Genomic DNA, 12,893 nt, shown 5'->3' on the forward strand with positions numbered 1-12,893 from the left:
ACTCGCTTACCTAGTTTGGTAAGTGTAGACATGCAAAATTTTATGGGATTAAGTCCATACAAAATTTGGACTAAGTTCTAAATTCAAGACATATTGACCCAAGTCAACATTTTGGGTTAATAAAGCCGGATTAATTAGTTAAGTCAAGATTGCATGACTTAAGTCAAATCCAACTACATTGGGCTAGGTTGGGCCTCTACAAAATGGCCCACCCACATATTTCAAGCCCAAGGGTCCATTAGGATTACTTGGAGGCTACCCTAAAACCCTAATCCATGCCTATATAAAGGGGCTACATATTCTCTTTGGAGGCATCTTGAAAATTCCATAACATCTTGGAAGATTCACAAGGAGATCAAGACATCGACTACATCGTCTTTCTCAAAGTTCTCTAGCAAGGGTGAAGTGATCAAGAGAAGTTCTTCCTCAAGATCAACCCGAAGTGCTGCCCGACTTTCTCGGAGATCAAATACATCACGAGGAGGTCCACATCATCCTTCATTCGAGAAAGACGCTGCTTCAGCCCTCGAATCAAGGCGAACAACTTGGAGACAAGAATCAGGGGATACTTGGAGTTGTACTCAAAGATTTCTCAATAAAATGATTTTTGCTCATATTTGTTTTGTGATTGCAGTTATTTATTTTCGTTATTCCAAATTTGTCACGAACAAATTTCTGGCACGCCCGGTGGGACCAACTCTGCCCTTCATCTCTTTCTCTCACAAATCAGATCTGCAGACTCTGGAGCCAACTGCTGTGATGGCCTCAAGGAAGAGCAACAACATCCCATGCAACAATATCTACGCTGTTGCGTCCGTTGAAGGTGATCGCACTGGCCCGATGACACGTAGCATGCTCAGATCTAGTGGAATCGACAAAGACAAATACTTCATCTCCCTGGAGACGCCTGAGAAGAGCAAATCTTCAACAATGGGGGCAACATCTCGTGTTCTCTATCCGATGCGGCTTCTCAATCAGAATCCAACCTTGATGAGTTCGAGGGTGGATGTAATTCAGCTCGAACGAAGTGAGAGGACTCGGCGGATTCGTCTACTTCAACCGTGGTCAACGCTTTGGTGACCAACACCACCGACGTGGACGAGCAGCTTGCTGCGATGGCGCAAACCATTGATTCCTTGAAAAAGTCCGTGGAAGAAAAAGACCGTCAGATCGCCCAACTTATGAGCAAACTGGAACTCTACAGCCCTGGCGAGTCAAGTCACAACCCAACACTTCAAGCAAAGTCCGTTGCTGAATCTCCTACCAAGTCATCCAACGCTCAAAACAAAAATCAGTCTGTTTTTGTAGCCGCGTTGACGGTCCAACAATTGCAAGACATGATAACGAACACCATCAGAGGTCAATATGGTGGTCCACCACAAAGCTCCCTAGGTTACTCAAAGCCGTATTCCAAGCGGATTGATTGTCTGTCGATGCCAACTGGCTATCAGCCACCAAAGTAGCAACAATTTGATGGGAAGGGCAACCCAAGACAACACATCGCCCATTTTATTTTGTCGAAACTTGCAGCAAGGCTGATACACACGGCGATCTCCTTGTCAAGCAGTTTGTGCGCTCATTGAAAGGAAATGCCTTTGATTGGTACATCGATTTAGAGCCTGAGTCAATCGATAGTTGGGAGCAACTTGAAGGTGAATTCCTTAACCGTTTTTACAGCACTCGTCGTACAGTGAGTATGATGGAGTTGACGAACACCAAGCAAAGGAAAGATGAACCAGTAGTGGACTTCATCAATCGGTGGCGAGCATTAAGTTTAGATTGCAAGGATCGCCTCTCAGAAACTTCTGCCGTCGAGATGTGCACCCAAGGAATGCATTGGGGTCTTGTGTATATCCTCCAAGGAATCAAGCCACGCACTTTCGAAGAATTGGCGACACGAGCTCATGACATGGAGTTGAGTATTGCAAGCCACGGAAAGACTTCACCTGTTTTCGATCCGAGGAAGGAAGCTAAAGAATTCAATCAACCGTCAAAATACCAAACTAAAGAATCCATGGCGGTGGGAGCAACTTCTGTAAAGGCCCCCACTAAGCAAAAGTGGAAAGAAAAAGCTCCAAGTCCGCGGCCGAGAGAAGAGAAAAGCCAGCCAACCTTGAAGGAGTTAGAAGCGAAGGCCTATCCTTTCCCTGATTCTGACGTCCCCGCGATTCTCGACGAGTTGCTGGCCAAGAAAGTCATTGACCTTCCAGAGTCAAAGCGACCTGATGAAGCCAACAAAGTCGATGATCCCAAGTATTGCAAATATCACCGCATCGTCAGTCACCCTACAGCAAGATGCTTCGTCTTAAAGGAGAAGATCATGACGTTGGTGAGAGATGGAAAGATCATCATTGACGCTAATGACACGGCCGAAGCGAACCATGCTAGTGCTAAAATCGATCACAAGAAGGGATCAACTACATAGTCTTCTCCAAGGTTCTCTAACAAGCAAGGAGAGATCCACGAGACGTTCTTCCTCAAGATCAATCTGAAGTGCTGATGGAAGTTCATTGAAGATTCAACACATCACAAGGAACTCGTTTCGTTCGAGAAATACACTACATTGTCCCTCTCCTTACAGTCAAGTGGCTGAACGCCCCTCGAATTGAAGAAAACAAGAAGGAGTGATCAATCCGAAGCGCTACTAACTCTTCTTGACGATCGAGTAAAGGAGGTCCACATCATCCTGCGCTCGAGAAATACGCTGCTTCAGCCCTCGAATCAAGGAAAAGAAATTAGAGACAAGAATCAGGGGATACACAGAGTTGTACTCACAAGTTTGATTAAGAAAATCATTTTTCTTTACATTTGTTTCGTGATTGCAGTTATTAATTTCCGTACACGAAATTTGTCGCGAACAGTAAGCTAATCAAATCAATATGACTGGTGGAATGTGGTATTGTAGCTATTGGTTGGTAAGCTTGCAATCAAGTTATTGCTATCTTACGAGCAGCTTGCTATACTCTATTAGTGCCTTTCTTTGGTCTATCATAAGCAACCGAGCGGAAGTAGGTTTCTCTCTTTCTATTTACAACATATGCAAACTCGCTCCGAGCCGAGTCAGTGTTGGGGTTGGTTGATCGCCCAAAAAATGATTCTTATCCCATCCGTCAGGTTTGTATGTACCCACGCTCCTCTTTATTATTTTCTAGAACCTCAGGAACTATCCTTTCCGGCTGCCCCCTCCCCCCCCCTGGCTTTGCCCTTGGGTTTGTCAACCAACCTGGCATGTTCAGACCGGGGCGCCTCGACGATGATGTAGTCGTAGTAGTCCTCTGATGGGAAATCTGTTAAGATCCGCCCATGATTCATGGAACCATTCCTTCGCGTGCCGTAGCTTAGGATTCGTGCTATTGCTATTGTTTAGGGGCGTCAAGACCGGGTTCCTACTTTTTCTTTTTGAGAAAGAAGAGGTTACTGGACAAGCGAAAGAGATGCCGAAAGAGCAGATGCTTTTATTTGAAACAAAAGCATTAGCCGAGACATACCTCCCGCTAAAGAACACTATTGACAATGGGGTCCGGGAGGCCCTCAAAAAAAGCGATAGAGCAAGAAAGAAAGAAAGGATCAAAACATCACGGGCCGCACGCAAAAGAAGAGAGAGGATAGCCAGAATTGTATTGAGGCCGCAGCAGCAAGAAAACAACAAGAGCACGTCTTCCCAAACAAAGCAGCCTTCAGCAGGAGCTGCACTACAATGCCTCAGCTCTGGGAACAGGAAGGAACTGAGCGCCCCGGCGAATAAAGAAAACCTAGAACAAAAATGGAAGCCTAAGCCTTCACATCCGAAACAGAAAAATCATCAGTTGGAGAATCCTTTTTACAGGGTAGGCATGGTGAAGGCAGAATGGAAATAGAAAACAACTAAATGACTTAGTCTTGCCTTCTTCTTCCTTTATGGAGAGAGGCCCCTTTAGCTTCAGGGGGAAATTCCTATGTCTTTCTTTCATCCTCTCTGTCTATGGCCTATGCCAATTGGTCTTATTCGGATGAGTTGCATTTCGTTTTCCTTTTGTTAGTTTATCAGTCAGGGCCAAATCCTTCTCCCTAAAAATTCCGGATTTTCTTTCCTCGGCGAGTGAAGTTTCTGCCCTTGTTGAGTGAGTAAGGCCCGATCGAGCTTATGTGCTTGCCAGGTCTTTCACCATCTGCTTTTCCTCGAGAATGTGAGACTGCTCACCCTCAGTAATCGTATTGCCCGCTCTTTTCATTGATTGTACAGCTTTCTCTAAACAAGGAATTTCTAGGGAGTCCCCCCAGTCGGCTAAAGGCGCAATGGCTTTTGGTTTTGAATCCGGCTAAGGTGTGAGCAAGGGTATCTTCTTTGGGGTCTATCACCATAGCCTTTTCCTTTAGCTATTACGCTAGCCTTCTAATCGGCTAAGGTTGAATTTGCTTTTGCTTTAGTTGTTGTCGTAGAGCGACCTTCTGTTCTTTCAGTTGTGTAAGCCTTCCACCTCTCTCTTAGCTTTGCATCTTTTCCATTCGGTCCAAGAACTAAGAGCGGTCGAAGTCCTGTCTCAGGGAATGGGCTTGAAGGCTAGTGGTCATATTAGTCGTCTAAGGGGAAATGCCTTTTCCGGGCCTATCCCCATTCGCCTATCGCTTTCTTGAGTTGATGTTTAACTTGCACCTAGGGGATTCAATCTTCCTTGAGGTTTTAGTGGGAGTTCCTTTTTGATGCCCATTCGCGAGTGGCTAAAGGGAAATTTGCTTGTTCCGATAGTTAGTCTAACCCCTTTCCCGCAGCATTCCATTCGAAGTAGTCGAAAAAGTCTAAGACGGAGAAAGTGGTGATGCTCTTTGATTGCATCCGCTTGCTTGATCTTTGATCGTCTAGCTGTCCCCTAAGCCCCTTTCGCCTATGTTGTCTCAGTCTTGGATAGAGTCCATTACCTATCTTTCTTTGTTTGAATGAGACTATCTGATGTCCTTTCATCTCAAACTGAATGTAATAAGAGTGCAAAATTCGGAAATTTCGTACGAAAAGGAGGCTATGTAGTATGGCCCCTATCCCTTCTTTTTACGCCAGTTGCTCTGCTCCTTATCCCTTTGGGGCTAGACCTCAGCTCAGATCATCCTTGGATGCTAGCGATCCTTTCACCGAAGAACTCTTCAAAGAGGACACTGGCTTTCTATCTTTGAAGGGTTTCCCCACAGACCAGAGGGTTAAGGCTCTCACCTTCTTTTCAAATCAAAGAAAGAAGAGCCCTTCGATTCGGGCCCTTTCCCACCTCCAACGTATGAATTTTTTGATCCTTTTTCTTTGTTGCGTACTTAACCTGAACCCTGTCTATGAGTATAGCAATCCTTTGAATCTTTCCTAATCCGCTTTCTTTTTTTCTTATGCCTTGGGAGCCCAGTCTTTAGGAGAAGCAGCTGCTCACTCGTGACAATGGATGCCTGCTTATGTCAAACTATCCTCAATCTCTTTCCCCTAAAGCTAGGATTTTTTTCTTTCCTTCTCCTTCGACCCAAGCAAAAGGATTTCTATTCAGTTTATCAACTTTACCGGGCATGGAAGCACTCAAGCTAAAGCAAATGCACCTAAAGAATGGCTACTGGCCAGTGATCCTGCAAGACCCTAGACTCGCTCTGAGTCCCTCCCTCTGATGCCCTGACTCTCAGTCTCAATCAAGTAAGAAAGGGAACCCTTTTAGCTACGGCAATGGGTATAGACCTCTTCCCTCCGCTGCTTACCCAATGGACCACAACGAATAGACCGAATCGAAGGCGGTAAGCATTCTGTAATCATTCCAAGTTTTCCAGGCTGCCCATTCTCTTTGTATGAAAAGTAGGAGTAGGAAATGTCGTAGGTAAAGCCGTCCAGTACTACATCCGTAAGCCTTCCATGTATTGCATTCGTTCGTCGGGGAATCCCTATGTTCACTCCCATCAGGGGAATTTGCCTTGATTTCGATTCTATTACGTACAAGTGGGCCAGCCAGTCCGTCTGGTAATTGATTCTGTATTCAAGGTAGGCTATTTCGTCCTAGCTTTCCAATTTCTCTGTCCTAACAGCGTTCGAAGCCTAACATCCTTGCAAGCTTTGGATTCTTTCCTATCTCTGACCGGGAAAGAGGTTACCAAGCAAGTGAAACAGAAGTGAAACTGTACTCGCCTCTTCTCCTTCTTGTCCTCTTGTACTTCCGTTCTTCTTATTCTCGTATCCGGAACCGGAACAAGCTCTTCTTTAGCAGCCTCGCTTTGTTAGCTTCTTGTTAGCAGTACTAGTTTGTAGTCTTTATTGACCTGGAACACAAGCTTTACCAGCCAACCCGATCTGACCTTCGAAACTCTCTTCTCATACTCCTCGTTCGTCGTTCCAGGCGTACTCCAGTTAGCTCTTCTCTTACAGAGCCTTGTCTGTTCGATTGCTTTCCTAGTCTTCTTCCTGCTTCATTAGATAAAGCGTCTTCATTAATAGATAGAGTTGGAGTACGTAGTGAGAGTCAAGGTCAAGGTTGATTGATGAGTTCAGTGGACAGAACGATCGATGTGAGGCCTAGGTCAAGGCAGGAAGTTAAAGTGTGACTTCCCCCGTAGTTGGGGGCGGGGGTTAAGCGTCCGATTCGACAATGAACACTAAATGAAAGAGGTAAATCAATTTTCTCACCCGCCTACGATTGATTGGAGACTTATTCAGTAGGTCCTCCTTCCCTACAGAATGGAATTCCAGGGCGTCTTGCGACGATCGCATTTGCTTTCCCTTACTCCTGAATAGTGAAAGATTGAGCCTTTTTTGTTCAACCCAAGTGTTGGAGTTCCAGAGCACACTCTACCTTTGCTTCCTCATTCTTCTGTGCCAAGAATGATCCAATTGAATCTTCTGAAGCTTATATGTAAAATCTCAAGGGCTCAGAAGAGGCTCATTTATGCTAATCAAATTAGTACTCGTGCGGAAGTATTTCCCCTATCATAGAAGGTGTGAAGCAGGCGGGGTCTTTAAAGAAAAAAAGCAAAGCAAGTTCCAGGGATGCGGGCAGAGGGGGGTTTCTCGATAGTCCAAAACTAGTGATCTAGGCTTCTCCAGCAAAGAATCGACGCATGCCGAGTAGACTACAATTTGTGGCACCATATCCTACCTATCCCGAAGGGAAGTCTCCAAAGTGGGATTGTATATTAACTCAGTCTCCGACGAAGAAGGTTCAGGCATGCTTCGACTTAGCCCTATGATCCGCTAATTCATCTCTTTTTCTGGTATTCCGCAAAGGAGGTGGATAGGGTCAGCGAAAGAAGTGGCGAGGGCAGAAGAAAGGGTTTTCAATTCAAGGTTCCCGCTCCTGAAAATGGGTATTAAACAAAGGACATAGTGGGTTAGGTAAAACCTCTTTTGAGAGGAAAGATCTATCAAAGCAGAAAGTCCAAAGCCAAAGGTTTTTTTCAATGCGTATGCTTTAAAAGTCAGACTTGGAATATATTATTTATCTGTACTTTATTAATGGGATAGGAATTCGTAGTGGGACTTTCATAGATCCTTCGAGCGAGAAAGGTGCTGCGCCGGGGCCTCCTCAAGGTCATTCGGAACCACTTGTTGGCTGTTTATTGACCATAGCAACGCAATGTTCAGTGGTGGGGCAAAGCACTAGCGAGAAGCTTCCCTTTTTTTTTGTTTTCCCAGGCAATTTTCCTTTTTTGCGCTTATACGCTTTTCTCTGTCTTTGATGTCAAGCCCAGTCCCAGTGACCCATTGGATTGGATTTCTCCCTTGGGCGGACTCCATATGGGGATAACTTGTTCCAAGTAAAGTCCAGGAATGAATGCTTATTAAGGAATCGGTAAGCTGATGTGCCATTACTGGGTTCCATCCTCTGGCAATTATCGACTCGGGAATGAACGAAGTCGCTTCACTTCAAAGTAGAGGTTTGTGGTAACGGTGGACTGACAGATCAGCTCCAAGGCCTGAGTGCCTAGGTTGCAGTGGTAAGAGTCGCTGCCGATGAGTTCCAGCTGCCAGAGTCTTCGATAAGAAAGAGGCGTCTGAGTAAACAGAAGTGAGATCTTTCTAGTTCTTGAACTAGCCTTCCCCAGCTTGAAGTCAAGTGAGGAACTCTTTCTCTTATATAGGCTATTTTTCCTTGAAATCCCATTCTATCCATCTTATTCTTCTGTGTAAGTAAAGACTAGCAGGGCATTCTCTTGCATCAATTCCTCTCTCACTCACGATGAAAGCGTCGAGCTTGCTCGAAGACAGCCTTTACTTTCTAGTTGTAATCTTTCCTATCCTTTAGGCGGGGATAGGTTCATAGGAGGACTTGGTTACATAGGAAGGAAAGGCTTAAACTAGAAGGGATAAGAAAGGGAATTTGCAACACTCTTAGTAGAAGGCCGAGTTGAAACTCCCTCTATCCTCAGTTATTGCGTACAGGACAAGCAAGTTATTGAGGGCTCTTTATGCCAAATACTTTTACACTAAAGGGGATAAAACAAGAAATATCCTAAGCAATAAAGATCTTCCTATTGATACTAGCACTAGTGGGACTGGCTCCCGGGGAAAAGGAATTACACTAGATCTTGGCAATGGCACTCCAACAAGCTCGGCAGGGAGAGAAAGAAGAGAAGGAGAAGAGGAAGTACGACGAAAAGGGTATGAAATAGGTTGCTTGTAGCGATTGCGATTGCTTATTTGGTTGGGATTACCAGCCTGACCAAAGAATAAGATAAAAAGAAGAGTTCCCGCCTACGGCTACATGCCCATTAAGAGCTATACCTGGAGTCGAGCTAACTGCATAGGCAGAGGGGAACTTTCCTCAAAAGCCTAATAGCAATTAACCGCATTGGAAACGACGAATCACACTCTGAAAGGAGGTTCCCTCCCAATAGATGTCAGGAGGGAGCAAGGCGTGATTGCTCTGTCATCCTCCGACCGCCCCCCTTTCCACCTCTAAGTAGTGGTGTTGGTGTGTCTCGTTGCAATCATTCCGGTCAATCCCTTTCCTGAACCATAGGTAAGGGATGACAGGAGATGGCCCCTATAGCAAAATAAACCAGCCCCTCATTTGAGAGAGTAAATAGAATAGTGTCGGGCTTACGACAGTCTGACTTTTGAACGACTAAGCAACTACTAAGCTCCCGCCCACCCCCAACCAATTAGGGTAAAGTGTTCATTCATACCTTCAACAGCACCGAGATATTGGCCCATGACCATGTTTACTTCATCTTCAAGAGCAAGCATCCTGGCTCTCAGGGCCTCAGGCAACCCTGGATCCTTTCCTACTTCCAACGTGATTCCAAGAAGATGCTTCAACCCTGTTAAGTTTTAGCTGGCTATCACGGTCCAATAAAGATTTCCAATTTCGATTTGGAATTGTTGAGCAGTAGGTTAAAGATAACCTCCTTTGAAGTACCCTGTGTGGATCCGGGGGCTGCTTCTGCGCTGGCTTTGCTAGCTTGCATGACGGGCTGTAAGACGCTCAATCAATCGGGCGCTATCCCACCCTTCTTCCTTGATCTACACATTCACGCCCTTTAGAGTGTTGGAATGATGGTTAAGAGTTCTTACTTTTGAGTTCCCACTCTGACTATTTAGAAGGCTATAATAATACCTTAATGAATTGAAGCGGATAAAGCTCAGCATTTCTCTAATTTGAATCGAAAGTTGCTTTTTACTCCTCCGCCTTTGAAGGCTGGTTACATCCAATGTCTCCTACGAGGCTGTCTTAAAGTCCTCTTTGTCTAGGCAGAGGTATAGCCCTTTTTGAATACATTTGACTTGGTGCTCACTTGTAGGAAGATTCCCCGCTCTGAAGTCAAGTCTTTTTTGGAGCTCCTTCCAAAGAGGTTGGGATTAGACTTTCAATTGGATGTGTCCCGGTCAAATCGTTAACGACAGATCCCTGCAGACGTACTACTTTCAATCAAACCTTCTCTCCTTTACCTTCTTGATTGATAGATAGTGAGGCCTAGGACTTGCTTCCTTATATTTGTTGAATTTACTCTGTCTTCACGAATTGGATTTGAACAAATATCTCTGGGCGACTTTCCTTTTAATCGATCGTGAGGGGGGTTTCCACTTTATTACTCGGGTAGAGTGAAATGGCTAGGCTCCCCTATCACCTTTCCTTTCGGTGATATATTTTGCCTTAGCACTTACGAAGTAGACGTCATTTATTGAGTTGAAGTGAAGTCTTTCCGTTCCCGATTCAATTACAGCTGTTCTCGCTAAAGCCCGATCTGATCCCGCTTGAGCGGCAGGGAGAAATCCTGATCTTCCAATTGCGTCAATACAATAAGATAGATGCCTGAATCGCTCCGTGGCTTTATACACCCCAAAAAAGAATGAATAGGCGAGGCGCCCAGATGGAAAAATTACGATAGAAATAAAGCTTGGAAATGAAGGATGCGCTCGCGGAAACAACGAGATCATCAACATAAACTATAAGATAGACTTGAATGCCTGTCAATCGGTATTCTATATGATGTGATGTTGCTAGTTTCATCTGCTAGTAAGAGAAGCTGCGGTGAATGAATCCTTCGACGCTAAGGAATGTTTGTTGGACACCCACCCATTGTCCAGTTCCGGCTAGCGCTCCTCGTTGCCTTTGTTTGCACGGTCTCATCACTTAGTGGTCTGGCATGCAGTTAAACAGGTTGACCCTGGAAACCGCTTTCTTAAGTATGCTGTACTAGGGGACAATGTAGGAGGACGCTCGTGTATATGAAAGAATTTTGGGTAATTGGGCTTTTTCTTTCCTATCAGAAATCTATGATTTCCCATCAAGGTTCAGCTGTGAATTCGCAAAGAGGTTCAGGGTTCGTAATTTGAGTAAGGATCTTTCACCTATCTAAATTCGGGCTCTTATGAACTCTCACCATCCCTATGGTACTATGGCTGTACAGCTACAGTACCCTATGAAGAGATTTTCCACTCTTTGTTTTGTAGAGTAGGGGGTTGGGGGTTACCGTGCTCTATCTAGAATCGACCATGTTAGAAGTCTTAAGGTAGAGAGGTTGATTGTGCTTCATGTCTCCCAAGAGCATATTGTTCTGAGTGAGGGTAATGTTTGCTATCGCCGCTTCCTGTTTTGCTTTCTTAGCGAAATGCTTGCTTCCGTTCACATCAAACATCGTTCTTTTCCCTTTTGCCCCTACCTTGGTGTTGCCCCTAGGTTCGCTAGCTTCCTTTCCGGTCTCGTATGGGGAGTAAGTTAAGCCATTCCACTAAAATACTCTTTATTGATTGAGCTTTCTCAGTCTTGGTTTGAAAGCCTTGACAGTTCAGTTCGCGTAGTTCGTAGCCATCGTTAGAGGAAAGAACTTGTATTACAAGGATTCAGAAACTGTAAATCTGGCAATTCCTACCAGGGTGGTGGGTCAGAGCGGATTCCCTTGCTTTAGGGCAGGAATAGCGGAATGGTTAGGGGGCCTGTCTTTAAGCAGCTGGCTTCCACGTAGCTACAGCTGCAGAGGATAGTCTCTAAAAGCTACAACCGTCTCTTCTTATTATTCTCCGAAAACATACCTAGGTTTTGGCAATCACTCTACTGACAGAGAACCTAAGAGCTACCAATAAGCCTTTAGGCAGGCAGCGGAAATGGTAAATGTCGTCTTCCTTTACAATGACTTCTTCCTTTCCTCTTCACCATACGAAATTCTAGCTCACCCTCGGATCAGGGGATACCTTAAGTCAGCAGCTTCCTTTGAAGATAGGGCATTTACATAAACTCCGAAACCGTACCCAGGGAGCTTACATCAGGAAACTCCCAAGCTTGCCGAGGAAGGAACAAAACAGAGAAAGACACCGTCCAACCGCTTTTTTATGTGCGCGTACCACTTTTGAGTATCTTTGCACTGCTAGCTCCCTTAGATCATTGGCTACCAGAAAGACTAGAACTCAGGAACATCAATATGGTTAGGGATCATTAAGGTACGGCCCTTAGCCTATTCCTTTCTGCCTTTTGAACGAATCTAGAACCTCAATTAGCAGATTCATTAGAAACCTTTCTTGGAAGACTCAATTCATTAGATAAGCCTAGTACATAATCACTGATAGGATCATTCCTGAAATTAACAAATAATTAATGGGCACTTTGAAGCAAGTTGATCCTAGAAGACTAACCTCGTAGCTCACTTAGATCAATCAGTTCAAGCATTGACAAACCCGCCTTCCTTCTGTGTTCAGGACGGAGACTCTTTCTGCCTTTGTCGAACTGCCTTGACGCCTTGGCAGGCTTTGACCTGCTTTCCTTCGCTTACCGGAGAGCGGATTCTTTATTACTGACTTTTCGCGGTTGATCGCACCTCGCACCTAAAGGAGTCGGTCCTTGTGAGGAGGAGGACTCTTCTCTTGCTGTCAAAAGTGCTTACTCATGGTCTATCGTGCAGTTGATGATATCATTCTGGACTAGTTTCCAGGCATACGCCAACCATACATACCGCTTTCTCGTTCAGGAATTTCTGTTGATTAAGGTTCGAAAGGACCAGGCGGCGATGAAGTATGAGTCTAAAACACTATATGCAGAGCTGCCTTAGCTCAATAGATCAACGAATCAGGAGATGACTTCTTAAACGTTCGCGAATGGAAAAGAGTTGCTTTAGGCACGGACCACAAACCCACGAACCTAATAGTTGGATCCATGAGGAGACAGGAGAAAGCCATTCATTCCGGTCATTGAGCCCGGATTGAGGATTGATTGATCTAAACCAAAGACTTGATTATATATAGGAGAAAGGCGTTCTCATACCCTGATACCGCTTTGTGGAAACCTAGAACAGAAGAAAGTCTCTTTAGGATGGCTCTGTCCTAGCTAGACCGAGTCACAACTACTTATTATAGAAGACTCAGGCACACTTCCCTATACTTCTCCTAAGTGACATCAAAATACTCTTTCAGCCGATTCGAAAGCAGCAATAGATGAGATTGAATCAGACAGAAGGTTCACCCCTCACCCTGG

Source organism: Lycium ferocissimum, unplaced genomic scaffold (assembly GCF_029784015.1).
Source record: "Lycium ferocissimum isolate CSIRO_LF1 unplaced genomic scaffold, AGI_CSIRO_Lferr_CH_V1 ctg4096, whole genome shotgun sequence".
In the NCBI taxonomy this organism is placed as follows: Eukaryota; Viridiplantae; Streptophyta; class Magnoliopsida; order Solanales; family Solanaceae; genus Lycium; species Lycium ferocissimum.